Source organism: Sturnira hondurensis, unplaced genomic scaffold (genome assembly GCF_014824575.4).
Source record: "Sturnira hondurensis isolate 20B ecotype Veracruz unplaced genomic scaffold, ASM1482457v3 Scaffold0013515, whole genome shotgun sequence".
Classification (NCBI taxonomy): Eukaryota; Metazoa; Chordata; class Mammalia; order Chiroptera; family Phyllostomidae; genus Sturnira; species Sturnira hondurensis.
In genome coordinates, this window is record NW_028086146.1 from 5,559,701 (window position 1) to 5,586,324 (window position 26,624).

General features: G+C 42.4%; 1 long non-coding RNA gene across 1 annotated transcript; it reads left to right on the forward strand.

Moving 5' to 3' along the window:
* The first annotated feature begins 809 nt into the window (after window positions 1-809).
* LOC118997848 (uncharacterized) lies at window positions 810-14,508 on the forward strand. Its single transcript, XR_005068734.1, has 4 exons — window positions 810-1,168; window positions 5,525-5,643; window positions 13,127-13,250; window positions 14,184-14,508. It is a non-coding gene; the product is annotated as an uncharacterized LOC118997848 (long non-coding RNA).
* The last annotated feature ends 12,116 nt before the right edge of the window (window positions 14,509-26,624 follow it).

A 26,624-nucleotide genomic window follows, 5' to 3' on the forward strand; every position in this document is an offset into this window, starting at 1 on the left:
TCCTGGGGTGGAGGTGCCAGATCCCATGTGCTCTGGCTGTACAAGGAGAAGTAGGCTCCTCCTCTCCAGGCCTCAGTGTTCTCATCGGGAAAATGGGATCATGATGTCAGCCCGTCTCCTAAAGTGAAGAGGCTCAGATGGAAGACAGTGAACCAACGGACCTTCCATGTTACAGAAATTCATGGAAATGTTACTTTTTTGATGTTTTTATGTTTGAAGGTAGTACCTTGCCTAGATTTATCACCAGAAAACCAACCACGATTGCATGGAATGGTCGTTGGACTATCAATAGTGTTAGAAACAGAAAATTTGACCTATAATTTTGTCATACAGCTGCCTTTCATATCTGATATTTACAGGATAATGAAAGATTCTCTAACATGTATATTTCAGGTTAAATTCTCAGGAAACTATATACCTGCAGCTTGAATACTTAGCTCCCAGTAAAATGTCTTCTCTGAATTATTTAATTAATGAGGCTGTTACAGTTCAGAATTAATCTAAGAAATGGCCTTATAAAGCATTTCTGCCTCATTTCTGAAGTTTTTGCTGAGACCATTTGTCCATTCTTCACTTCAGGGTTCATAAGGATGTTCAGAACAAATTTTAGCAAAAACTTAATACTGGGACTAAATTCATGCCTCTTTGTATATCATCACGATTCCACCTATGATATAATGAGCACTTACTTTAGGTGTTCTCTCACTCTTTGTTAGTTCTTACCTTGGTTTATTAAAAGGATTACTTATACGTGTTCTGGAACTGGCCAGCTGACCAGGATTTAGGTCAACTGGGACCAGCTACTCCTTTATAACGTGCCCGCATCTTTGCTCGGCACATCACCGTTGTCTTCTGCTTACTCGTGATTTCTCCGTACAGCGTTTCTGGCCCAGGTGCTACCTCATGACCTTGTTTCGGCTTCCACTTGCATTACTAACTGAAATTCTTCCTTTCTTGCAGTTCGAATTCCTGAGGGAAGGCATGCGCAAGCCTCTGCTGAGCACACATACATCTGTTTGGGCCGAGCCCCTCAGGGCAGATGCCAGGCCCATCTGTTTGCTGGCAACAGAGGCCGGCCACCTGGAACTGACCGTTCCCAGTCCAGCAGGACAGGACAGGACGAAGCTGCTGGTCTAGACGTGCTGTGCGGGCAACGTCCCCCACTGAGGTTTGCTCTTCACCTTCCTCTGTACTTCATGGTGCTTGTTTGTTTGTCCTTTTACGGGACACAAGAAGTTTATAGCGTCAACCTCTAAGCTGTTTGGGGGTTAAAGAGGTTTTTTAAATGAGTTCATATACAGGGGTGGACAAAAATAGGGTTTTAGTGGTGAGTACATGAAACAGAATTCATTCTTGTGTACTTATTTGTGAATTATTGTATTATTTTCCATACCAACAACTATAAACCTACTTGTGCCCACCTCTGTAATGCCTTAGAATCCTTTTGAAGCAAACACTAATTCAACCTAATAACTTGTTTCCCTTTCTAAAAAATAAAAAAGTAAAATCTGGTTTACTGAGATATTTTTAATTATAATTTTAAAATATATATTTAATATATTTTAATATTCTAGTTAATTGAGATTGTATTATAACAAAAGGCCACTCCGACATATCCTCAGGTGATGGGGTACCTGTGCCTGTCAGGGGTGGCGGCACGAAGCTGTGTGAGCCGCCCTCTGTGCCCTGCACTTTCTTTTTCATTTTTTTTGTCAGTTTGTTCTCAATTTCAATGTCTCTGGTTCTATTTTGCTGGCTTGTTTGTTTTGTTGATTAGGGTCTGCTTATAGGTGAGATCAAAGGGTATTTGTCTTTAACCACCTGACTTACGTCACTTGGCACAATGCTCTCCAGCTCCATCTGCTGTGCCCTGCACTTTCCAAAGTGGGCTCCCAGCCCCCTGAGCGGTGGGTGCGTGTGCTGCTGTGCTGTAGTCAGATCGCGCTGGCTCTCACGAGGTGACTGTGAAATGTTCAGAATGTTTGAGCTGCTTCTTAAATACAGCCATTTTTAAAATTGAATCAACTCATAATCAAATAACCTGCGCTAAAAACAAAGGTAAAAATAGTTGAAATCCATCACTCCCTTGTTCATTTACTACATTTTACTCATATCTCTGCTTTTGAGGTTACTGACACCTATGCTGTCTGTGTGGTTTAAATACCACAAAATGACGTGCTCCTGCGTTTGTCCTCCTGAGTCCATGTTCAATGACGTCGTGTTGGCAGCTTGAAATTCCAGACCATGGGAGTACTTACACCACAGAAATAGACCCAGGCTACAAAGCAGCCCTTCCCCCGCCCCCTTCCTGGACAGTCGCTTGTGTAACATTTACCAACATATCACTGGGCATCTGTTTTACAAACCGAGAGTAAAACTTTTAAATTTGCTCAAATTTGCAACAATTTGGGAGTTGGATAAATAATAGTTTTGAAAATATTGGCAGCAATTGCTCTAACCCTGAGTTACCTATCAGTCCATTAAATCTGTTCATCAATAACATAAGCATCGAACCCTTACATATCACCTCCTCCATTTAGCAGTTCTCTAACCTAGAAAACCTCAGAATGCATTACTATTTTTAGAGGAGGTGGTTAAAGGTCTCTGAAGCTTATGCACACAAACCCACAGATATGCACCTGTACCACATACCCAATTTAGAATAGTGGTACATGCACCTAATGAATGGGGTTTAGCCTCTTGAAACAATTACACTTACATTTAAATCCAAATATTTTACTCTCATCTACTACACATATTCTTGAATACAAATGAAGTACACTAACTTTTTACTACACATTCTTAATGCAGGTTGACCTCATTAACCACCAAACAAATTAATCCTAATTATAACCTTTGAAACATTACTACATTAATAGAACTTGGAAGAGAGTAAAGAGCTGGCTGGATCTGTCATTAATGTATTTTGTCACTTAAGAGGTTGCCAAGGAGCTTGCGTATTTCAAATTCTCTTATAAGACAACTGGACAGAGTGATGGCAAATTAAAAAAAATGAACAACTGACCTACTCAGACTTGGAAAATATATGTACAAGCGGAGGGAGGAGGGAGCTCTGTGAGTCTGGCAGACAGGCAAGGTGGGCCTGCCATAAGTCAATTTGTATGATGAGCTAAGGAGCTTCCCAGGCAGATTCCATTCGAATGGAAAAGAGAACTAAGCACAGGCTCGGTCAGGAACAGAGCCAGGGAGGGGTGATTATGAATACATCAGAGCATCTGTCACTTGGATTAGCTCCTGGCCTAGTCTCCCACCCTGTGTCTCAGTTCTGATGCGAGCAGCAGTGGTAGCCTGCCAAAACAGCAGCTGGGCCCATCAGACGCTGTAGTCCCCCCGGTAAGGTGACTGGGGTGGACAGATGTGTCAATATCCAGTGGAAGAGGTAGAGGTAACATCAGACGTGGCTCTCACACCAAGCACAGAACTGGGGAGCCCTATCATATGCACAAAACAAGGCTGATGCGTGGGAACTGACACAGAACACAGAACGAACTTGCAGAGGCCTAGAGTTTTACATTAGTGGGTGGTGACAGGAGCTTGTAAGAAGGAGTTGCCCCTTTTCCTGTCCTGTTGGGAGACTCCTTGTGCAGACACTATCAGCACAAAGCCCGGAGCACATTCTCACCCACTGCCCAGCTGCTAGTCTGTTGGTGCCATGGAGGTGCACAGAGATGTTTGTGAAATGTGGTAGCCGTTGGGTTATTTCCTCAAAGAGAAAGCAAGCTATGTTGCTAACTTCGGTAGAGCTTCTGGAGACACATTCAAACACTCACCCTTTTAATTGTGATGCTGCAAGAGTGCCCACTTTCTGTGTGGGTTGAGGTGCCAGCGTGAAGAACTCTTTCATTGGAGAATCCAACACCTTAGATATTTGAAGCAGGAGCACACCCTAGCTCCTTGAATGACATGTCCTTTTAAGAGACATGGGGATGATCTGTCTTCTCTCTGTGATTTGGTGAGACTGTTGGGACTCCCAGAGGACATAATTAGGATGGAGAAATGAGCCACTCCTACCAACTCCAGTCAGGGCAGCACAAGGAGTGCCTTTATGCAAATTACATAAAAGGCAGCCTCTATGGATGGCCAAGTTACAAAGCAGACACACCTTTCTCGGGCCGACAGCCCCTTACTGGGGGCACAGCTTGACAAGCAGAACACGGGCCCTTAATCCCTCGTTCATTTGTGCATTGCACAAAATGCCCAGCTCTCTGGGGTAGCCCATCGGAACATGGCATGGTATGAGAGTGGGAGTTCATTGGGTGCACCCTGTGGGGAGAACCAGGAATGAACCTGGAAAGGATGTGCTTTTGAGGGTATGAGCCAGAGTTTCACTTGAACTGAAATAAAGAATGTGCTGCTGTGGCGGAGCAATAGCCTGGGGAATCGGAGCTTCCATCTGGCCAGACAGTGTATGCAGCAGGGCTTTGCAGGCCCAAACAGCTGCCAATCATAAAGGACACAAAAGGCCCTAAAAAGAACTTTTTAGAACCAGAAAGTGTACTGTCCATGCCTGAGAAAAATCATTTCAGGCCTAGAAGGGATCCTGGAATTGGTGGAGATCATCTCCTCACAAGAGAGGCCAGGAAATCCGCTGGTGTCCTGCATCCCGTAAGCTGCTCCAGGCATCTAAGCAGGGCGCAGCCTCATGTACCACTGGGCTCCACCTCACCAGCTACTGGCAAACCCAGGTGGAGGCAGGGACTTTGACTGAGGATGTAGCTGCACAGGGAGTAGCAATTAGAGAATGTCTATTTTGGGGATCTACCTTATCTGGACATATGGGAAAATGAGAAAGAATGGACTATCAAACTTGTATCTGCATAACTCCAACAATAAAGTCTATTTAGGGCAGCGATTTTCAACCTTTTTCACCTCATGGCACACATAAACTAATTACTAAACTTCTGTGGCACAACAAAAAAATATATTTTTGCCAATCTGACTAAAAATAGGTTTAATTTTGATTCATTCACACTGAATGGCTGTTATTGTGTTGGCTGTTGTCTTTTTTTTTTTTAATTTGACGATCTGAGGGAAAAGGGGTCAGTGCCCCTGACTGAGTAGTCAGGTATTGCGTGTCTTAAAAATTCCTGCAGCTCACCGGTTGCACATTGCTGACTCAGAGCAACAGAGTGCTGGGCACCAAGCATGCTCCCTGTTGGAGGAGAACAGCTCTGAGAGCAGAGTGATGACCGCATTGCATTTTGTCTCCTGGCCAGAACCCCTTGCACTCATGCCATGTGAGTCTGAAGGTGGGAAATGGGGGAAGGGGAATCCGTGGCACTGTCAGTAGAAACAGCAAGGACTGTCACTACATTATAAGACAGTACTCATAGGTAGCTATGTTTTTGAGCCTGTATAAGGGCAGTGTCACAAAGGAGGCATTCTCCCCTAGTTTGTAGAAATCCCATACAATGCGGGCGCCTGGGGCTGGGTGGGTTTGGGGAGATTGTGGAGCTGGGGAATCCTCGGTGCCCTGTGAAAGTGTTGGTGCTGTCCTTGGCAGTGAAAGGAGCCATTCCCAGCAGAGGTGACCCAGCCTGGGTCTCAGTGGAGCCAGCAGACGGGGCAGTACTCGCTGAAGCAGCTGTGACAGAAGGAGAAGGATGATCAGAAAGCCCCACAGTAAGGGATGGATTTACTTGTAGCGTCTGTGCCCTGCCACTGGGGATCTTTGGAGATGACTGGGTGGCGAGGTGGGGACTTCATGAAGGCCTGATGTCCAGCACTCACAAGCATGAAAAAAGTCAGCAAAATCCAAGTGATTAAGTCTTCTGAGGAAACACATGTTTCTCTGACAATTGGGAGAACAGGTAAAAACCAAGATTATATCCATAGTCAGAGATGATTTTCAATTTCTTAAAAAGGCTTCCTTTTTGAGCTCAAGCTCTGAAATCTAGGGATATGCAGACTGCTTAAAAAATTGCATCATTCTTGCCATTGCAATCAGGCCTCACTTCTCATTGGCCTTATCTGCCCACTGAATATGCCACACTTGCACTTACCTGAGAGTCTTTGCACATGCTGTTCCCTCTCTCTAGAATGCTCTCCGTCAAAGCTTTGCAAAGTTAGCTCCTTGTCAATCAGATCTTGACTTACACTCCTCTTCCTCAGAGAGGCTTTCTCTGCCCATACAGGTTCTTGGCCCACTTCCCCCTCACGGACACTCTCTCACATTATATAGTTCTATGTTCTTTTAATAAGTGATAGGCCTCATACTGGTAATAGTTATCAGATATGAGATTATATACATTTTTTCTTTTATAATCCTTACCCAAGGACATTTTTCCATTGCTTTTTAGAGAGAGAAAGGGAAAAAGAGAAACATCAATACGTGAGAGTAACATCTACTTAGTTGCCTCCTGTACACATTCCAACTGGGGATCGAACCTGGGCATGTGCCCTGATTAGGAATCGAACCCATGACCCTTTAGCCTGCAGGACAATGCTCTAACCAACTGAGCCACACCAGCCGTGGTTAGTCTCATGTTTTTAATGACACATATCATTAGCTGACGTTATCTTGTTTGATTTTTTTGAAGTTTCTTGTCTATTTCCTGTCTATCTCCAACAAAATGTAGTACCAAAAACTCCAGGGCATTGGTCTATGTTATTCCCAGCTGCATTTCCTAGCATGTTACTGCCTGGCACATAATAAGTGCTCCTTATAAATTTGTTGCATCAATTAATTTGAAATATTCATTGTCAATTTCCCAATTGACATTGTGATATTTCAATTGGGATAATTGGGATATTGCAATTGGGATAATTATTCACAATAGGTAAACATAAAAAATAATGTCTCTAGACCCTTTACCTTATTTATTTTTCAGGTAAATGAGGACCAGGTAAACTTCTGTCTCAAACTTAGGATACAGTCTTGACTTGTTTATGTATTGAAAGATCATTTTCAAACTCATGTCTTTGACATTTTCATATACTTTCTTCACACATCAGTATTTTTAATTCTCATTTTGCTATAGAGTCAGATGTCTCTACTGTTCTGAATTTGCCCTTTCTAACCAGTGCTGTTAATACAGCACATAATGAGAATTTTTCATCCACTGGCAATATATAGGCTAACCTTTCAGTACATTAGCAACACTAAAACCATCTGTATATTCTATGGAAAACTCAGATCTGCAAAATAGTGCCTACTTTTACAATACTTGTAACTGGAGACTCTGTTACAGACAGAATTCAAGACTCTCTCTTGTATTTTAGTAACTTTGCGCACACAAAGGGGTTACATCTGTTGTCTCCCAAGTCCTTTTAGGTGGCTAGTTTGACACAAAGTGAGCTTCCAAGACACATTGCTGAATCATTGTCATGGGAAAGTTTTAAGGATAGAATAGGTGGCTGCTGTGTCAGGTGAAGTACTACAACACTTAAAAGCTAGGGACAGAAACCAATGCAGTCCTTCAGATGTGTATCATCTAGCAAGGTGATTTTTCTACCTTGTAATAATAATTAGTCCTCCAAAACTGGCTTGCCAAACAAAATTATCTTGAGGGTAAAATCTATATTAATCAATATTGGGGATAGATACATTCACCAGAGCTACAACAGAGTAGCTATCCAATGACTTTGGGGGGTATTTCCTGATAAGTTGGTCACTTTTAAAATGTTTCCTATTTTTTCTTTTTTATGTAAATTGTCCCCTAGTAACTAGCATGGGGTACTTCTGAAATTCATTTACTGGCATTTTGCTACATTGTCCAACAGATTGTTTCTAGTACCTTCTGATGTGTGGCAGCTGTGTTTCAACAATTCCAAGAGTACCATATGAAAGTAATCAAAGGCATTAACACACTAGTGTCTGCAGCCCAAGAGGTATTTCCTGACCATGGTACTGCTGGGCCATGCAAGTTGTACGCAAATTATTATTTTTATTTTTTTTAAAGCATGCTTCATGGTTCTCTAAATATGTATAAAACCATAACATGCCTATATTTGTCGATGGCTGTTTCTGTGGACATCACTATCTACAAAGGGTAAGTGTACAAAAATCTGTGTTCGAGTGCCATTGTTACAGAGCATGGAATACATAACACGTTAATCTGTGCAAAGTGGTTTCTCAGATTCCCCAAGGAGGAAATAGTTAAAGTTTAGTGTTTTCTCTGATATAGTGTACCCTGGGTAGAGTAGTAACGGCTAACTACATAACATTCTAACGTAAGCAGTTATTGGGAACTGTTTCACATACAGTGTTTTATTATAGTGAGACTGCACTGTTCTTAAATATCCCTGGATCCCCTCCAAAGTCAAAGAATGTAGTTAGGTTACAGAATACGCTCATTCAGCAATTGTGTCTTATAGTAAATGAGGAATTTGAAAAGGGCTGCTCTGTTCATCATAAAGTAGAGTAACCTAAAGAAAGTATTTTTTCAAAATGCTGTTGTGGCTAGTCAACAAAACAATATACTGCACAATCTCGAAAGTAGATACAGTGATAATCACACTGTATGACCTCACTGATTGCCAATTCATGCATCTCACATAAGCAAGATACTAAGAATGAAGCTTAAAAATTAAGGCTCTAAATGTGGCAGACACTGTCCTAAAGCCATATTTTAAGATTTAAACCTAGCTTTTCACACATTCAATTTCACAACACTTCGGCAAGCTTTATCAAAACATTTGATCTGTTTTATTGTTTGTATGTATTCAGTGGACACCAGTAGTATAGATACTAGTACAGGTATGGAACTAGATTTAGAGAGAACCCCTAACATTCCACTTTAGTGTGCCAACATCACTCTCCTTGCTAGATGAAGTATCCTTTCGAGACATGCTTTAAGTAAGGGGTTTGGGGACGCAGTGGCCGTCAGCCAGAGCCAGCATTTACTTGACATTCCATTTCTCCCCAGTGGCCACTACTGACGGAGCCCCAGCATGCCTGGCCCATGTAGAACTTTCACTCTTAATTAAAACAGTGACACCAAAAGTTTTTAATGATTCCCCAAATGCCATTATAAAGCACAGGGTAAATGTTAGAGCTGGGGCCTATCTTTGGGGAACAACTAAAATTTGGAAGTAACATTTTCTGCACTGCTTCACCCATGGCCTTCCTTTGGCTTCCCACAAGACTTTGCTAGGCACTGGGCCACATCTAACCTTAACTTATTGCTGAAGCAATCTCTTTGGAATATCAAACACCAGAATAGTACATTTTACAATAAAAAAATTAAACTTTCAACTTTATCTCTGTAAGTCCTGGCTTTCCTCTAGATGCAAGTTTCTTAACCTCTTTACCCAGATAAATATGGAGAAACCATTAAAAACATTGTCTCCTCCCTGGCCCTGGCTGGTGTGGCTCAGTGGATTGCGTGCCAGCCTGCAAAGCAAAGGGTCGCCAGTTCGATTCACAGGGCACATGCCTGGGTTGTGGGCCAGGTCCCCAGTAGGAGATGTGCAAGAGGCACACACACATTGATGTTTCTCTCCCTCTCTGTTTCCCTCCCTTCCCCTCTAAAAATAAATAAAATTTCAAAAAAATTGCCCCCGCCCCCCAGCACCTTGAAAAGTTTACAAATTATCAATCCTCGATGGAATCTGCATTTATGGAGCACTTAACAGGCAAATAGAAATACTGAAGAGTCATTTTTAATCCAGACTTAATTCCTACCCTCATAGTTGTGCATGAATGTGGTCTAATGGAAAGGTCAAGGTGGATTGACTGAAGAGTTGAGAATTGTCCTACAATACAGAAAGCTGGCTGTCTACCACTCTCATCTCTGAGCCTCAACTTTGTTTTTCTTAAGCAAAGAAAATTAGAAACAGTTCCTGAGAAGTTGCCATTTGTATTAGCTACTCTAATTTATTTCACACATTCTTTTGAGGATACTTAGAATGAGCAAGGTAGGAGAGACCCACAAAATGAAATCCAGCGCCCTTACCTCCAAGAGTTCACTCTCCAGTGTAAGGGAAGGGATTTTCACTGGCATAAAAAAAGCTGAGCAAAGGCCCTGAGGTGAGCCGCACACAGGGTGGGCACTTGTAGAGCATGCTTCGAAATAAAGAAGTCGATTGATTTGGCTAAAGATTAATCTGCATGGAGAAATAATGAGACAAGAAATAGAAGAGAGGCTAGAAATAGAAAAGAGGCTGAAAAGGAAACCTTGTTCCAAAGTATGGGACTTGGAATTCCAGGTCAAGGTTTGGATATTACATCTTGAGCAATAGAGAGGCCCCCGGAGGCTTAGGAGGGACGGTAATCAATATGATTAGATATCTCTCTCTCCTGTTTACTGCTGAAGACATCTTCAATTTAAAAGCCAGAAATTACTCAGGAGACTTTTAACAACATTGCCAACATCACCCACATTTTTTGAGGACACGGTAGTTTTAAAACTAACAAAATCACAACAGACAAGGCAGAAATAACATTGAAAACCTGTGTTTCACCCTTTAAGAAGCTAGGTGTGTAGTCCTGGTTAGTCTTAGCACAACCTCTGATTAGAAAAGGGTTGTGTTGGTGTGTCCCCACTGGCCGCCAGCCGTCTTCCAGCCCTCGCGTCTCCATGCCTTCATCTCGCGTCCCAATCTACAAGGAAGAAGGGCACCAACTCTCCCTCCTCACTCAGCCATCAGCTGGCTGAGCTAATGTTTTACCGGAGGTAAAGGGCAGGGTATTACGTAAAATTAGTGTTCAAATAAGTGGAAGGCTTTCTTTGTCTGTGATTCATGAGGGGCAGATTTAATTTTTTGCCCTTTCCTTCCCCACCAATACAAACTCCACCAGATTGCTTATCCATAAAAGTCCTGGAGACTAAAGCTCTTTTGGTGCCATGGTTGGACTTTAAGTTACAAATAGCCAAGTGAGAGGAAAGTCTTGAACTAAATTTATGTGAAGATGTAAATGACCAATAGGGTGGACTAGTATATCAGAGAGGTTCCCAGCAGGAAATAGATGGCATGCTCACATTAGGACCATTCCAGGAGAATTTAATAAAGAGACTATTTACAGAGTTTCTGGGGAAGCCACAAGGGTTAGTCCAACACCCTGGACTAATAAAAACACAGCTGTTACCAGTCTTGGGTCCAAGAGAGGAGGGGAAGGAGCGGTTATTGGAACCCAAAATGAGTCATGCAGAGAAGGCTGTCCAGAGAGCAGCTCAGACCTTCAGATAAGGGACACTTTGGAGAGAAAGCCAGGGGGATAATTATCCTAATCTCACTTCTATCCCTCTTTTCCATCTTTCTCCATGGCTCCCCCTCGGCTGAAATCAACAGAGCTTGAGGGCAGAGTCAATAGATAAGGTCTTTTTAGTCAGCTTTCTTGTGCTGAGCCAGGTAGAGAAGCATGCAGAGTAGAAGTGGATGGGTTAATGGGATACTGGGACACCCAGCACTAAGAGGGAAGGAGAAAGAGAAAGTAAAAGCAACAAACCTTTTACCAAGGGTGGGAGGTGGGAGATGTCCGAGACGGAAAGACTAAAATTTACAGTTCCAGAGAACTGACCCAGTTCTTGAACACACGCACGCACACAGCCCTTTCAAAACTCAAGAAACACAATGTTGGGGCTTTCTTGTTTCTTCTAAGGTTGGAGGCAAACATTTTCAGTCACTCCTTACCCCACAAGATAACCACTCTTTTTGGAGGGGGATGGAGGAAGGGCGGAGGAAAATGAGCTCATTAAAAATCCAGACCCTAATGAGATCTTAGAGCACAGACACAATTCACTATGAGGAACACAGACAGTCTTATTTTATTAGGCAGTTGGGAATTCACTGAAGAGCAGCAGACAGAGCAAACCATTGCTTCCTTCTTCCCATAAGACTGCCGTTCAGGGCATGCACTAGCAGCATGTGATGGAAACCGTCCAGTTCCTGGAGGCTCTCCAACATTCTTCTCTTCACCAACCCCTTAGTCTTTCCATCAACCGGGGCCCCACTTCTCTAACTCAAAGCCTTGGAGATGCTCATTCCTGGTTTTATCCTGTGCAGGCTTTTTGAAATGTTCCTTGCCTCTTGAATTTTCCCAAGGAGTGGGATCAGACTTGTGCCTGAAGTACCTACAAGAGACAAGTTTCTCTTGCTGACAGAGAACACAAACTTGAGGCATTATTAGGCTAAAATAACCTCTTCCCACCTGCATACATCTCATTCCCTATACCTGTATTCTCTCCCCTCCTCTTCCCAACAAGAGTAAAGAGGCAAAAGGAGTCTGCAACTTCGTTTGGTCACACTAACTTAGGGGATTCTTTTTTCTGATTGTAGTTGTCCAGTAGGTTCCTTGGTTGGTTTGACTGGTGTTACAAAATATGTTCATTTTTCTCACCTATAATGAAATTATCTTTTTGTTTCCAAACTTTCATTTGGTTATCTATAGCTGCATAGATGTATGCCAAAATGCAGTGGCTTGAAACAAGGTATTAACTTACACAGTTTCATGGGTTGTCTGGGTGCTTCTTGCTTGCAATTTCTCACAAAGTTGTCTGAAGGCTCCCGTGGGCAAGCTGATGGCGTACTCACATGGCCGGAGGTTGATGCTGGCTTGTGGCTGAGAGCTGAGCTGGGCCTTGTCTAGAACACTTGCCCATGGTCTGTCTACAGGGCTTTTGTGTCTCACAGAATGGTAGCTAAGTTCTGAAAGGAAATGAGTCTCCCAAGAGGCCCGGCAAGACTGCCGACTTCTTATAACCTAGTGAGAGAAGTCCCAACAGGGCACTTCCACCTCAAACCTGTCCCTGGGGTCACCCAGATTCCAGGGGAAAGAAATTAGACCATGGCCACCACTTGAATTCAGGAGCAGCATGCGCCTATAGTGAGGGAAAGAATTGGTGATAGCTGCATTTGGAAGCCAACATGGAATTTCATCCCTTCTTTTGTGTTTCCTAATGGAATCATAATTATTCATTTGTGCTATCATTATTCAACAGTCTGCTTACTACACTGTAAAGAGCACTGAACTCAGAGTGAGAAGGCCAAGTCCACAATCTCGACCAAGGGCAAAACCAAGCCAAGGTGGCAGCTGGGCTCTGAGGTGCCTATGCATCCACATCTAGCTCTTCGACTCTGGGGAGTTTCCATGCCTTCTAATTTTACTCCAGATAAGTGCAGAGTTAAGAAGAATTAATCTGCAGTTGTTACGTTTCCACTTTAGAATCTCCTACCCCCTGACAGACTAGGAGAGGGGAACCAAGTGGCCAGATTTACCTCAAGGATTCAGAAGTGAATGGAACAGAGCCAGGCAGCAATGGTCCCTGCTCAACCATCAGGGCACAAAGGTAGGTGGGTCCCCTTCCATGGCAGATTTCTCCCTCCCCTCCAGAGGGTATCCTCTGGGGTGGACGGATAGGTCAGCTGTTACTGATCCCAGCTCTTTCCCATACTACTTCTAAGACCTTGGACTAGTCACTTTCCCATTGTGTCATCTGCTGTATGAGGGGAATAGGTATTTCAGAGGTGCTAGAAGATCAAGATTATTAATGTGTGTGAGATGCTGTGAGCAGTAAAGCTCTAGGTATAGGTAAGTATGTGTAGGAGAGTTGCCTAAACCAGGATGAACTTTCCCTGTGAAAGAGCAGATCATAAATAGTGTCAGTTTGGTGGACTCATGGTCTCTGTTGCAACTACTTAGAGTGAGTGTGAAACCAGCCTTAGACCAAAAACAAACAAACAAAAAAAAAGATAACCAATAGGCATGGCCAGATCTGGCCCTCTGCTTTGGTCACCCAGCCTCAGCCTCAGCTCTAATTTATGATTCACCCAGATATCATAAAGAAAAGTCAGAAGAAGTAAACTGTTAGTAATCTATTTTATTTATACTTACTGTGGTTTAGACATTGAACAAGGTGAATTACAAATGTAAAGCGAGCAAATACTGTTTGATACTAACAGTATTTAGTATCAAAATTTGATACTAAATTTTGTTAGTATCAATCTAGTTGACACCAGATTTTCTCCTAGAAAGCAGATAGTAAGAAAATGCCCTGACAAGTGCCCAGGAGCAGAAAGTGAGAGCAGGGAGCCTTGGGGTGAGTGGTTTGGAGTGTTCAAGGAAGGAGGAATAAGGTTACACTTGTTCCAGACAGGCATTGGACTGACAGCGGGAGTTCATGTGATTCTCCTGTAGCCCTATTCTGTGAACGTCCAAACCCTTAGTAGGGTTATTTCACTTGTGAAATATTTAGAATGAGTGGTGTTTTGTTTTGTTTTAGAAACCAGTGAAGCAACTAGGGCCTCCTACCTGATTCATTTGGAGCAGACCCTCGATATCATACCAGGATCTTGGAGCACAGAAGCAAAGAAAATAGTGTAAGTCCCAGAAACACCTGGAAATCACGGGGAGGTCTTTGGACTGTCACAGGCCATGGAAATGGGATGCAGAGGCATTTAATCAGATGTCCAGAGGGCAGGGGTCCCAGCGGGATCTCTGGCAGAAACATCAGGCATATCATGATGTAAATAACAATGATTGTAGCAATCTTATAAAATGTGCCAAATGCTTCCTATTAAAATGATAAGTGTTTCAAAGTCACTAACTAACCCATTTCATTGATTATAAAAATTTTTAAAGGAAGAAATGTAAGTTACTGACAATTTTTTACATGATTTTTAATGAAAATTTATCCAAATTTTACCTTTCAGGGATGAAATTGTATTTTTTTTCTTTTTTAAAGTGATCAGTTATTTTTGTGAAAAGACTCTCATATGTCATATTCTCTATAATCACATTTTCAAATATCACAGTACCGGTGTTGGTTAAAAAAATAAATTAGGAGTTAGCAATGAACACTGAGCACTTGAAGAAAGAGTGATCGTCATAATAAAAGACTCCAGATAACCCTTCCGTAACATAGTGACGCGTAAATATGTGCGTTTGCTTCTCCGGGAATGAACGGCACCAAAAGTGCCAGGGTCGGCTGTGTGCTCACAGAGGCCGTCCCATATTCGGCACAAGGTGAGAAACTACTGGCTGGGAGCCTGGAGGAGCCACTCCTGGTGATGGCTGAAGAAAACAATCCAAATTACCTTTACTTTATAAGAAAAGCACTGTGGTAGAGAAGACATCTCACTAGGAAACGAGTAAACTGAATTTGAGTTTGAATGCTGCTATTTCTTACTTCTGTATCCAAAGTTCCTGTTGGATTTCTAAGAGCCTCCACTGAATCATCTGCAACATGATAACAATACCTGTTTCTTATCTATCACCTAGTCACTGTGAGAAAAGGTCGGCAGAAAAAGCTTTGCAATTAGACATAGACGTATACGTTCTTTTAAACGGATGTTTAAGATATTGTAAAAAAACTGTTAGGCATTTAAATATATTTCAGCTTTCACTCACCAGGATTCAAGCCTGACTCTGTAGCGTGGGTGTATTATCAGCATAGCACTAGCACTTGGTAAGCGTAAAACTGTCTGTGCCTCGGGGTCCTTCCCTCAGCGGGACTGATGTGCTCAAAGCGGTGACGAACAGAATGAACGCAAATGGCAAGTTGTGTGTTATGTGGTCAACACCACTGGTGGCTGCTCCAAGTCCTACATCCCTTCTCCCGTCCCTGTTAACAGAACCCAAGTTTTACGCATATATCCACATATAATTCTACATCTTTAGCCCCGTGTCAAGGATAAATACTGAGTTTTCAAAGCCAATCACAGTAACTCCACTCCCTTTGCCAGTGCCTGATGAAGGGATGGACCTGTGCTTTCTCAGCAGTGTCTTAGTGACCTGGAAATACTGCACGGGAAATCTAACTTACCAGTTGAAAATATGGAAGTGATTGACCATTACAAGAACATTAGGAGGACTTATGATGATTCCTTAAAGAACAGTAATGTGTTAGAATTGATCAATGTTTATTTAAAAATGTAGTGTTTTGACTTCTAGTTGTGAAAATAATGTCAATATATCCCCTGTAAGTATTTTTAATCTGACTTAATCAAATTAAAATTCAGCTAGATTTATTTTTAACTATATAGTATTAGCATTTATAGTAACTTGATAATGCTTTAGCTTTTTTGGATCATGTTAAGAATGAAAAATTTAGCTAGCCTGAAAGCTAACCATCATTACTTGAAAGGAATGTTTTGGTGGTAAATTATGTTGAACTTATTATTGGCTTGAAATATAACAACAGTTTCTTATTAGATTAAAGAAAAAAACAACACTAACAAACAACTTTAGCCTCAAATGATGTGGCCCAGTTGGTTGGGCATCATCCCACAAAGTGAAAGGTCACAGGTTTGATTCCTGGTCAGGGCATGTGTCTGGGGTGTGGGTTTGATCCCCAGTCAGGGCTTGTGCAAGAAGAAGCACCCAACAGATGTTTCTCTTATACATTGATGTTTCTCTCCTTCTCTTTCTTCCTCCCTTTCCCACTCTCTAAAAATTAATAAATAAAATCTTTAAAAAAACAATTTTAATAAAGAAAAAAGGGATTGAAGATGTAGCTCAAATACAATTGTCGAATGCTTGGTAAAGAACACTTACTGAGCACTTAGTATATGCAAGGCACTTTTGAAGTATATATAAATGCTAATCTGAACAACCTATAAGGTACATTGCATGACTACGTTTTGCAGCTGAAGAAGTTGAAAGGCAGAGAAACTAAAAATATTTTCCAACAAAGTATGAAAGTAGAACTGAAATACAAACCAAGGCAGTACAGTTCATTGTCTATGCCCATTGCCACTGTGAGATGCTAAGGTGAATGATTGCATGTGATGCCTGGAACAGTGGCAGCCATCTTGTGGTAACAAGGGGAGCTAAGCTTGATTCATTGAGGGCAGCAGAGTGAAAAGAGACAAATCCTGGATGTTTGTCATTGTGTTGAAACACTGACTTTACAACTTCTGAAACTTGCCTACTTTAGGTTTATCTTATTAGGTGAAATAATGTACTTTCATTGTGGCTTAACTGGTTTTGAATTGGAGTCATCTTTTAGTTGCAGCTAACCACATCTCAGGTGAACTAACACAGACATGCTCTTAGGTGTGGTATGTCCAACCATACTGACTGACTTTCTTCTGAAGTAGCAATTTACTATCAATAAAAATATGTCAAGGATTCTAAAAGGGGATTACAACTTGGGAGGAGTAGGTTAGACAAAATGATCTAAATGCCTTCCATTTCTAGGTTGCTGACTTTCATGTCAAATAGGATCATTAAAATGGAAAGTATTAACATAGAGTTGAACAACTTTCTAGAGAAAATGTAAATATTTGGAAAATAAAGGACAAATAAATAAATTAGCAGAAATGTGGCAGATCCTATATTTCAGTGAAGGAACTGAAACCAAAAATAGCTTGCACATTTAAGATAAGGCAAACTTGTCCTGACAGGGTGGCTCAGTTGGTTGGAACATTGTTTCATATACCAAAAGGTCATGGGTTTGTTTCTCCGTCAGGGCACATACCTCGATGCGGGTTTAATCCCCTGTCGGTGCACATATGAGAAGCAATCAATTGATCTTTCTCTTTCACATCCATGTTTCTCTCTCTCTTTCTCCTTTTCTTTCTCTTTCTCTCTCTTCCTTTTTCCAAAACCAATAAACATATTCTCAGGTGAGGACTGAAAAAAAGAGATAAACCAAACTTAATTTGGGGATTTGCTTCCTCAGTTCTGTCCTTAAAAATCATGCCAACAAAATTTCTAACCATTATATCAACTACCTACATACCTCTTGTGTCTTTCCCTGGCTTCTAGGAGAAGAGCAAAAGGCCTCCTTCTTAATTTCCCTCTAAACTGTTGTTACTTGGCTTCTACTCCCCACCTGAACTGGGACTTCTCAAGCAGTGGTCACTAATAACTTCTTAGCTTGCAAATCCCACTGCCTGTTTTTAATCCTTGATCCATCCAATCTCTTTCTGGCATTTGGCTTTACTTTAACCTCTGGCCCCACGCCATCAACTCCCACTATGTATGCCCAGTTCTATTTCACCAGCCCAAAGCTTTCTCCTAACCTCCAGGCTCTCCTCCAGGCAGCCTCTGTATACTCCGGGAAAACAGGAGTCATCTTGGCTCCTCTGTCACACTCTATGTAGAGTGAGAGATCATTCTTATCTCCTGTTGATTCAAACCCCAGAGCATATCCTTTGTTTATCCCTGATCCATTTCAGTTACCCAACTCCAGGTCTTCATCTCTCACCTAGGTTCCCAAATAGTGCTCCCTCAAAAATTCCAGGCTGACCACCAGGAAGGCTGAAGCCCAGGTGAGATGAAGCTTTTTCACTTTGGAAGATGCCTCATTGGTTGAATGGTTATTGCCTTCAGAATCCCACCGATTTTTCATAAGGTGTTGCTCCAGCTGGCCTCATCCTGCCTGTCAGCCTCAGCAGCAGCTATTTCCGCCATGCACCCTGTGGCTTACACGTGTGAAACTGGCTGCCTTCTGTCTCTGTGCTCTGCACTCATGCTGTTTCTTTGGGTGAACTGTTCGCCATCTACCATTCTTTGTGGCAAACTCGTTGTATGTCAAGGCACAGCTCATATTGTGCCTTTTCCTTCTAGTTTGCCCACCACTGGGCTGATTTTTAGCTTCCCATCTGTTTCTATAAGCATACCTCCATCCAAGCATGGGAGAAAGCAGGAGCTGCCTGGATAATGCAATGTATCACCACCTCAGCTCCACAGATGCGCCCAAGGCCTGAGGACCTAACTGCAGCTGAGCTACTGTGGTTTTTTTTTCTGGACATCGTTTGACTTGAGACCAGACAAAGCTGTCACTGAATATCTCTGGCATTAAGTCAGGGAACTTAGTGTATTAGCCCTTCTTTTCTGTCATCGAACTCATACACTTGGCTATATAGCAAAATTTGCACATGCCATTCCTTTCACAGAGTTCACCTTCCTATGTTTTTTCATCTTTGTCTTAATATATTTGTAGCTACAAGATTAAAAACAACTGTTTTCAGTATCATCCATGGCAGAGGGCAATATGATATTTAATAACATGATGTGGCCAAACCTTCAAAGTTAGGACTGAGGAATGACTGCCAGGTCAGTAGTAGTAGCAGTGCCAGGAAGCTTCAAAATGCAGAACTGCAGACTCCGTTCCAAACCTACGGAATCAGAAGCTGCATTTTAACGTGATTCTCGGGTGATTAGTATGCACACTAAATTTTGATAAGCACTGTCCTAAAGAATTTCACAGAAAGAAAATATTTTACAACTCTCCTGAAGCAATCAGACTGGGTGGGGTATCTGCCCGTGCTACAGTACAAATATTCAAGTCATGAATATTCGATAGGCAATGACTTGATAGGCAAAAATTTAGTGACAGCAAAAAGTGCATTCCAAAATGCAGGGTCAGGGGAGAAATACATCTAATAATGAAGACACACTGAGGACACCCATACATGGGAATTGTGAAGGCAACAATTAATAATTTAGAAATGATTTGATACCTGGTTACTTCTACAAGGCTTTCTAATTCCTTTTTCAGACTCTGATCTGCCTGCTGACATATTGTTCTTTACCATCACCTGCCTAATCTACCTTTTAACCTGGGCTACCCTAATCTCACCTCCAAATCATTATCTTCTTAACAAAACTGATTCTCCCCCATGAGGCCCCTCCACTCCCATCAACCTAAGCCCTGGTCCCCAGGTCATCCACCAGAATGCAAGTTCTCTAGCAGCACAAAGTCTGGCTCACTTGCTGTATCTCCGGAGCACAAATATGTAGTAAACATTCCATAATTCAGTGTTCAACAAATGAATCTAAGCCAGAATAATTTGGACATTCTTCATGATCCCATCCAGGTCCTTCCACCTAGAATAATACCTGGATTGACTTACACCCAATCATCACATCTCCTTGGAACAGTGCTTAGTTTGCCCTGTAAGTTCCTCTACATCTGTCTTCATTGTATCACTTGCCATCACCACCTTATGCCCAGACCTATCATAGTAAAAAACCTGAGGTATTCTCCTTGTCTCCCTTCTCTGGTTCTGCAGGCTGTCTTCAAGTAACTTGTTCAGTTCCCCGTTCCCCAAAGTACTGAGTCCAAACCCTCTCCCCTGGCATTGAATTTTTTAGAGGCGACTCCCAGGTTTTTTTTTTCTGGCCTTATTTCACAACTTTCCAAAGGAAATGTTCTTTTTTAACCAAGATGATTGATCTACTGATAGATCTTTACTATGCATTTCCTGCTAGAAGCAATTTTCTTTTTACTTATTCATTTATTTATAGACAAAGGTGAAGAGAGGGAGAAAAAAAGGGAGAGAAACATCAGCATGTGGTTGCCTCTCATGTGCCCTCTTGCTGGGGACCTGGTCCGCAACCCAGGCATGTGCCCTACCTGGGAATTGAATCAGTGACCCCTTTGGTTCGCAGGCCCATGATCAGTCCACTGAACTATACGAGCCAGGGCTGGAAGCTATTTTCTTAAAATGTGTATTGAATTTATTGGGATGACATCAGTTAACAAAACTATATAGGTTTCTGGCATATAATTTTATAATACATCATTTGTATATTGCTATTTCCCCAAAGTATAATTTTTTTTCTATATCTGCCTGTCAAAACCTACCCATTCCTCATGACTAGGCCCGTCCCACTCTTTCAGTGAAATATGGTGCCTGAGTACTCTAATCCAATAGGATTCTTCATTGATCATTCTGGGCATATCCAGTGATCTCTCCACTGAACTCTCACAACAGGTGTTATCTATAATGCCCGTCACTTACTATTTATGCTCCCCTGCACATATATCCTTTTGCATATATGTTATACATATGACTTGGTAAATGACCAAGTTAGGGTGGCCTAAGATTGAAATCTCCCTCTGCTACATAGTAATCATGTGACATCAGGCAATGTTCTTTCTCTCCCTGGGTCCCAGTGTCTTTGTCTGTAGCAGAGTACCTACCTTACAGGACTGAGGTTGTTGAAGTAAATCACATACTTCCCAAGTCTCTTAGCAGAATTATTGGAACATGAAGAGTACTCAGTAATATTAGTGTCTCTTCCTCAGAGCTCCTTCCTTATAGTTGGCACTATATGCATACATATACTGTATTCTTATATATTCTTAGGTTTTGTCTTCTTATATTCTGTGTAATTCAATAAGTTGAAATATTTATTAATTCATGGGTGAATTGATATTGTTGAATATTAGCACAGACTTTCCACTGAGGACTTTGGGAGCAAAATTTTCTCCTCCTTTTGGAGCAGAGAATCGCCGCTCTTCTCTAAAGGAAAGGTATGGGGGAGTGTCTGAAGGGGTGAGACAAACAGGTAATGTGAGTAGAGTCCTACAGTAGATTACTTCATCTTTGATAACATATCTTGTAAGGGAGTCTGGTTTTGTCCCTAGAACTATACTGATAAGTGGAATATGTTATTAAAAAAACAACAACAACCACCTTACTGTTTAGCCTTGGACAAGCGGCTTCTCTAAGCCTGCCTCCCCATGTTACAACCGCGTGATACCAGATGACCCTTATGGTCCCTTGGAATGCTATGAGGATGCAGTTACTTTCCTGTGGACGCCAAGATTGCATGATCTCCTTTGTCTTTCATCTATGTAGCATCCCTAAATATTCCTCATTTACATAATAAATTATTAAACTATTTATTTTGGATTATAGAACCAACAGTTCTACCAATTATTGGTTCTGACTGTAATTCAATTATTATTAACCCCCTAAATCTTCATATTCACTCTGAAAAAGCATGATGCCTCATATTTTAACAGTAAGTGATGAGAATACTTACAGTCTCACTTTGAAAAAGGGAAGATTATTATCTACATGTTAAACAACTTAAAGTGAACTATTAGCTTATTGGCCAAAATAAAAACAGCCCATGGGTTGTCTGATTTCTACTTCTTAATTTTGTTAAACACTACACATGCCCTTTGAGTCTCAATTAGAATTGTGTGTTACTTTGGCAATTGTCAAAATATGCCAAAGTTCAAGTAAGATACTATTACGTTTTTATTCAGTAATACAAAAAAGTATTTGCTAGTGGGTCTCATGCCCTGACTTGACAGGTGATGTTGTGTTTAAAACGCACACACACATTTTCAGCAAATCAACATCCACGCTTGTGGGTGTGAGGGCATGTCTACACTTGTCTTTGACATAGATTTGTTGGTATCAGGGGAAAGGGGAGCTGTAAATTGATATGTATTTCTCATCAACCTTATTTCAGTGCTCTCTGTAAGATCCTGCGGAAGTCCAGCTTAAGGACACCAGCACAGCTGTGGCTACCCATTCAGCCGTCTGTGGCGTGGGAACGGCAGACAGTCTCCAGTAGCGGTCTGAGTGCTCAAGCTTCGGTGAGGAACAGCTGAGCAAGCAGTGCGGATATGCCAAGTTCGGCCGCATTGGATTCAGGTCACTGTCTTTTCAGCAGAAGCTTCGTCTTTCTTTTACTTCTCATCACTCTCTCTGCAGAAGAGGAATTCAGGTATGAGTTCCTGTGGGAACTGGTGTGAGATACGCTCTGCTTATGCAGGACTTCCTGGGCCAGTGTCCTGCCACGTCACACCCACTGGTGGCCCCCTTATGGTTGCACAGGGTGGCAATGTCCATATAACACAGGAGTACAAGGGAGCATTTGTGCCGCAGAGCCACGAGGCCACAGAAAATGCCTCCGTGAGAGGCTGTGGTCTGCCCTGGGATCACAATCTTCCAAAACCGAGACTCTTGGCAGGCCGCATGGAGCTGGTTAGATGGGGTTCCAGGTGTTCACTGTTCAACAGTGAGAACGCCTCCTGTGGCAGCAGCAGACTTCAGAACAGCACGTTGGCCACTGTTCCTGGGGGAAAAGTGCGGCATCACCTGGGATTTCAAAGGCAACAAAGCCCCTAGCTGCCGTAAGAAGCATCTCCCAGGTTCTCTGCAGATGGATGCCGTTTCCTTTCATAGATATGCTGTTTCATCTGAAAGGCAAGACTGGCACCGCCCAAGTGGGTTCTGCAGCAAGGAATTTGAGGTTTTCCTCCTTCACCTGCATGACACAAGGGTTCTAGAAGTTGGGGAGGTTTTCTTAAGTTTATTCAGGAATCAAGGACCACACCATCCGGACTCTTCCAGGAGGCGTGGGGAGGCTTTGATTGTTTTTTTTTAACTTAACCTGTAAAACTCTCAGCAGTTTTGAATGAAAGTGGAAGCTTTTATTAAGATAGAAGACCACACAAATCAATTTGACTTGGACCAGATGCCCTCAGCCTCAGTGGCAGAAACTGTTTGGTTATAGAAGCTCAAAGGACCCTCCCCTTTCTAGTCATGAGACCCTTGCCTATCAGGGTGTCAGTGTATGTTAAAACAAAACAGGATAGTTTTTAATAGATTGAAATACTGTCTCTGTTCCCACAGATCCCTGGATCAGAATGCAGGCCAGGCAGTGTTGCCCTCCTTTGATTTTCCTCTACAGTGAAGGATCGGGTCATCAGTTTGCCTGGGGAAACAATGATTTGGCTAACTTCTCTCTCCTCCCTTACCATGTGCTGGGCACAGAGACAAGTGATGAAAGAGGAATGGGGCGGACTGCAGCTTCGGCGGTCACAGGTGTTGGCTCTCCCTCGTCCCTCTCTCCCTTCTGCCAAAGTGAGCATGCTGGATCAGTAGGGCATAAAGCTGTGCGTGACCCTTTCTCGGGCTGGACGCTATCATCTGGCCAGATAAACTAACAGGCTAGGAAATCCAGCTGGGGCTGCTCGCACTTTGCCCACGTCTGTTACAACATATGGTGCATTCACTTGGAGTGACTGACAGAGCTATTTCACTTTGCAGTTTGTTTGTCTGACGCCCCCCCACCCAAATACCACGCATGTGCTAAAGCAAAAAGGCTCGGCTGAACAGTCTCAGCTTGGTTACGACTCATGGATTTCATTAAAGGAACAGGTTAAAATTGAATGGGAACTCCACAGTTCCCAAGGTGGCAGAGCGGAATAGAAACATTTGGAGACATGCTCCTTAATAGGCCTGATTGTTTTATACAGGGAGAAACTGAGACAGGAAGATTAAGGGATACCCCTCTCCAAAGATTTACACAGCCTGTTAGTACAAGGAGTATGGCAGGAACCCTCTGCCCCTGACTTCCAGCCCAGCACTCTTTCCAGCCCACATGTTCACACACTCAGTTTCACTTCATTTTCAAAATTTGGCCCCTCAGAACCTTTGCTAGAATTGGACTTCTGAGCTTAAAATGGTTTAATGCACAATTTTGGGAAGGGAGAGCCAGGAGGCTTCTAAGTGGTTTGATTAAATTTGCCAATATTTACACTGTAGAATAATCTGCATAAACTTCATCAACATGCAGACTCCTACCAAGTGCATTAACCATGAGCTCCATGGTCTTTTGAAAAATCCATGTTACGTAATCATCCTGGCAAAGTTAGCAATGCCGTGGAGTAACGAAGGTATCCACTGATTTCAGTCACTGCTGTTGACCATTTTAAGTGTGACTATTTTTAAAATACTCTGTGCCTCATTAAGCCATGCTCTGAAAATGAGAAATTTGCTTTAACGGCATTGTTTTGAATTGCTGAGAGAAGAATCTACCAACCACAAGGTGCCCTGCTGCTGAACTCAGCCAAAAAGCTGTTAATAACTCCAGCAGATGTTTTAGCTTTTTAGGCCAATAGACTCCCTCCCTCTCTGTCCTCCCCTTTCCAGAATCCGATGCCAACATGACTAAACTTCAGTTTCTGTGTTTGCCACGACAGCGGCAGGCTGTGAGGGCCAGTGGTACCAAGTGCTGCTGAGCAATGGTTCTCTAAACAACCGGTGGCAACAGACCTCAGTCCTTTGAGGTCACAACATTATTGCTTTTACTGTTAGAAGTTTATATGTTCAGAGGGGGAGGGGAAGTAAAGGCCCAGAGTCAGTGGTTCTCTTTTGTTATCTGCCTTCAGTATCAGTCATTTGTGTTCTGCTTGTGTGGTTTCGTCCAACACTAAAAGTCCATTTCTCAGACTAATCAGTGTTGGGCTTGCTGGGTAGAGGGTCATTAATAAAGTGAATCTTCAATGTTGTCAATAGGTCTTGTGACTTTAAGTAAAGCAACCTATAACAAAACCAGTTTTACCGTAGGCTAATTGATATGAACAAGCGTTGAGTTCCTACAGCATCCCCTCCGTGTCATGACAAAACAACACTGAATGGACCGATGTTACTTAAGGAGCTGCTGTACACTAATGTACCTATTGGTGCAGGGGAGAGTGTGCTGGGTTAGCAGCTTTACAAAGGGGGCCTCTGAGTGATGCGCAGTTTTGTGTGGCTGTTTGCCTGACACCGCGAGGCTCAGATGCCCTGCCTGACCTTAGCAGTTCTGAGATATTAGAAGTATGTCTTATAAATATAGCTACATCCCTGTGAGGTAGGTAGAACATGAGGGCACACAGGGCTGCCACAGGGATTTGTCAACATCTCTGGACTAGGGTAAACCTGACATCTTAGACAGAAATAAAATCTGTGTTCCAAGGCTTTCCAAATGAGAACAAATTAGAGAAAAGAGAGGAAAAGGGAGTTGCTACCCCTCCCCCACCTTCCCATCTCCACCTCCTAGTCACTTATTTTGGAGAGAATACTTTAAGACACCCCTGTGACAGCAAGGTGACCAAGAAAACACAGGTGCACCACATTTGTGGAATATGGCACTGGCTGGGAGCACATCTGAATGGCCCATCTCTACATATCACCACACAGAGAGTTGCCATTTCAAAGGTAGAGAAAATCGAGAGGCAGAATTAAGTTCATAAATATTTTGTTTTGCTGTCTTGATGCAACACAAAGACAGACTATCCAAGACTCTGTGGGCCTCTATTGTCGGCTTTAACATTTGCCAACCATAGTAATCCAACCCCCAAATCTCTGCTCCGTGCCATCCTGGCCAGAAAAAGTAAGTGCCTTTCCCCTGGCACCTCTGCCGCCGTACTGCTTCCATCCTCCCAGCACTGCTGCGTATTTCTCTGTCTCGGGAAAAGCTCAGGACTGTGGTGCAAGTCTTTTTCTTCTCTCAACCGGATAAAGCATTAGATTCCATTGTGACGTGGTCCACATCCTCTCCAGGACACATGCAGAGTTCTCATTAATGCTAATGGAATTTGCTCGTATATATTGAAGGGAAACTATAGTCATCTGTGCCTGTGTATTCTTTATTTTCTTATCAGAACAAGCACAACACCATACACTTGGGAGTTCAATGGCATCTATATTTTCTAATTTTGAAACATAAGTAACTCAAATTAAAAATCTTTCCATTCATTCTCAAACATGATGTTTCCACTAGCAAACAAGGTGAGCATTTCTGCTTAGATTACTATGATTCCAAGAAGCCAATACCAGATGATGCCTCTTTGGGAAAATGAACAACCAATGCTGTAACAATAAAGCGGGCTAAAAAAATACCACAAAAACTCCCCACTGATTCAGCAGAGGATACACTCTCATCATTAAAAAATTTCATATCAAATTACCCGTATGCATTGCCAGAGGAGTGAAAACACAATATGAAGGAAAGAGAAGTGAACATACAGTAATCATCGTTGAGATTCCAGACCTGCCAGTGGTGTGTATTGATAACGGCCGTGAATAAACTATGTGGAGATGTCTGAGGCCTGGGTAAATCCCGATCACAGACCTCACTGGCTCTTGAGCTTTCCCTAGAATCTTATCCTGCATGTGATGATTTCCAAACTATCTTA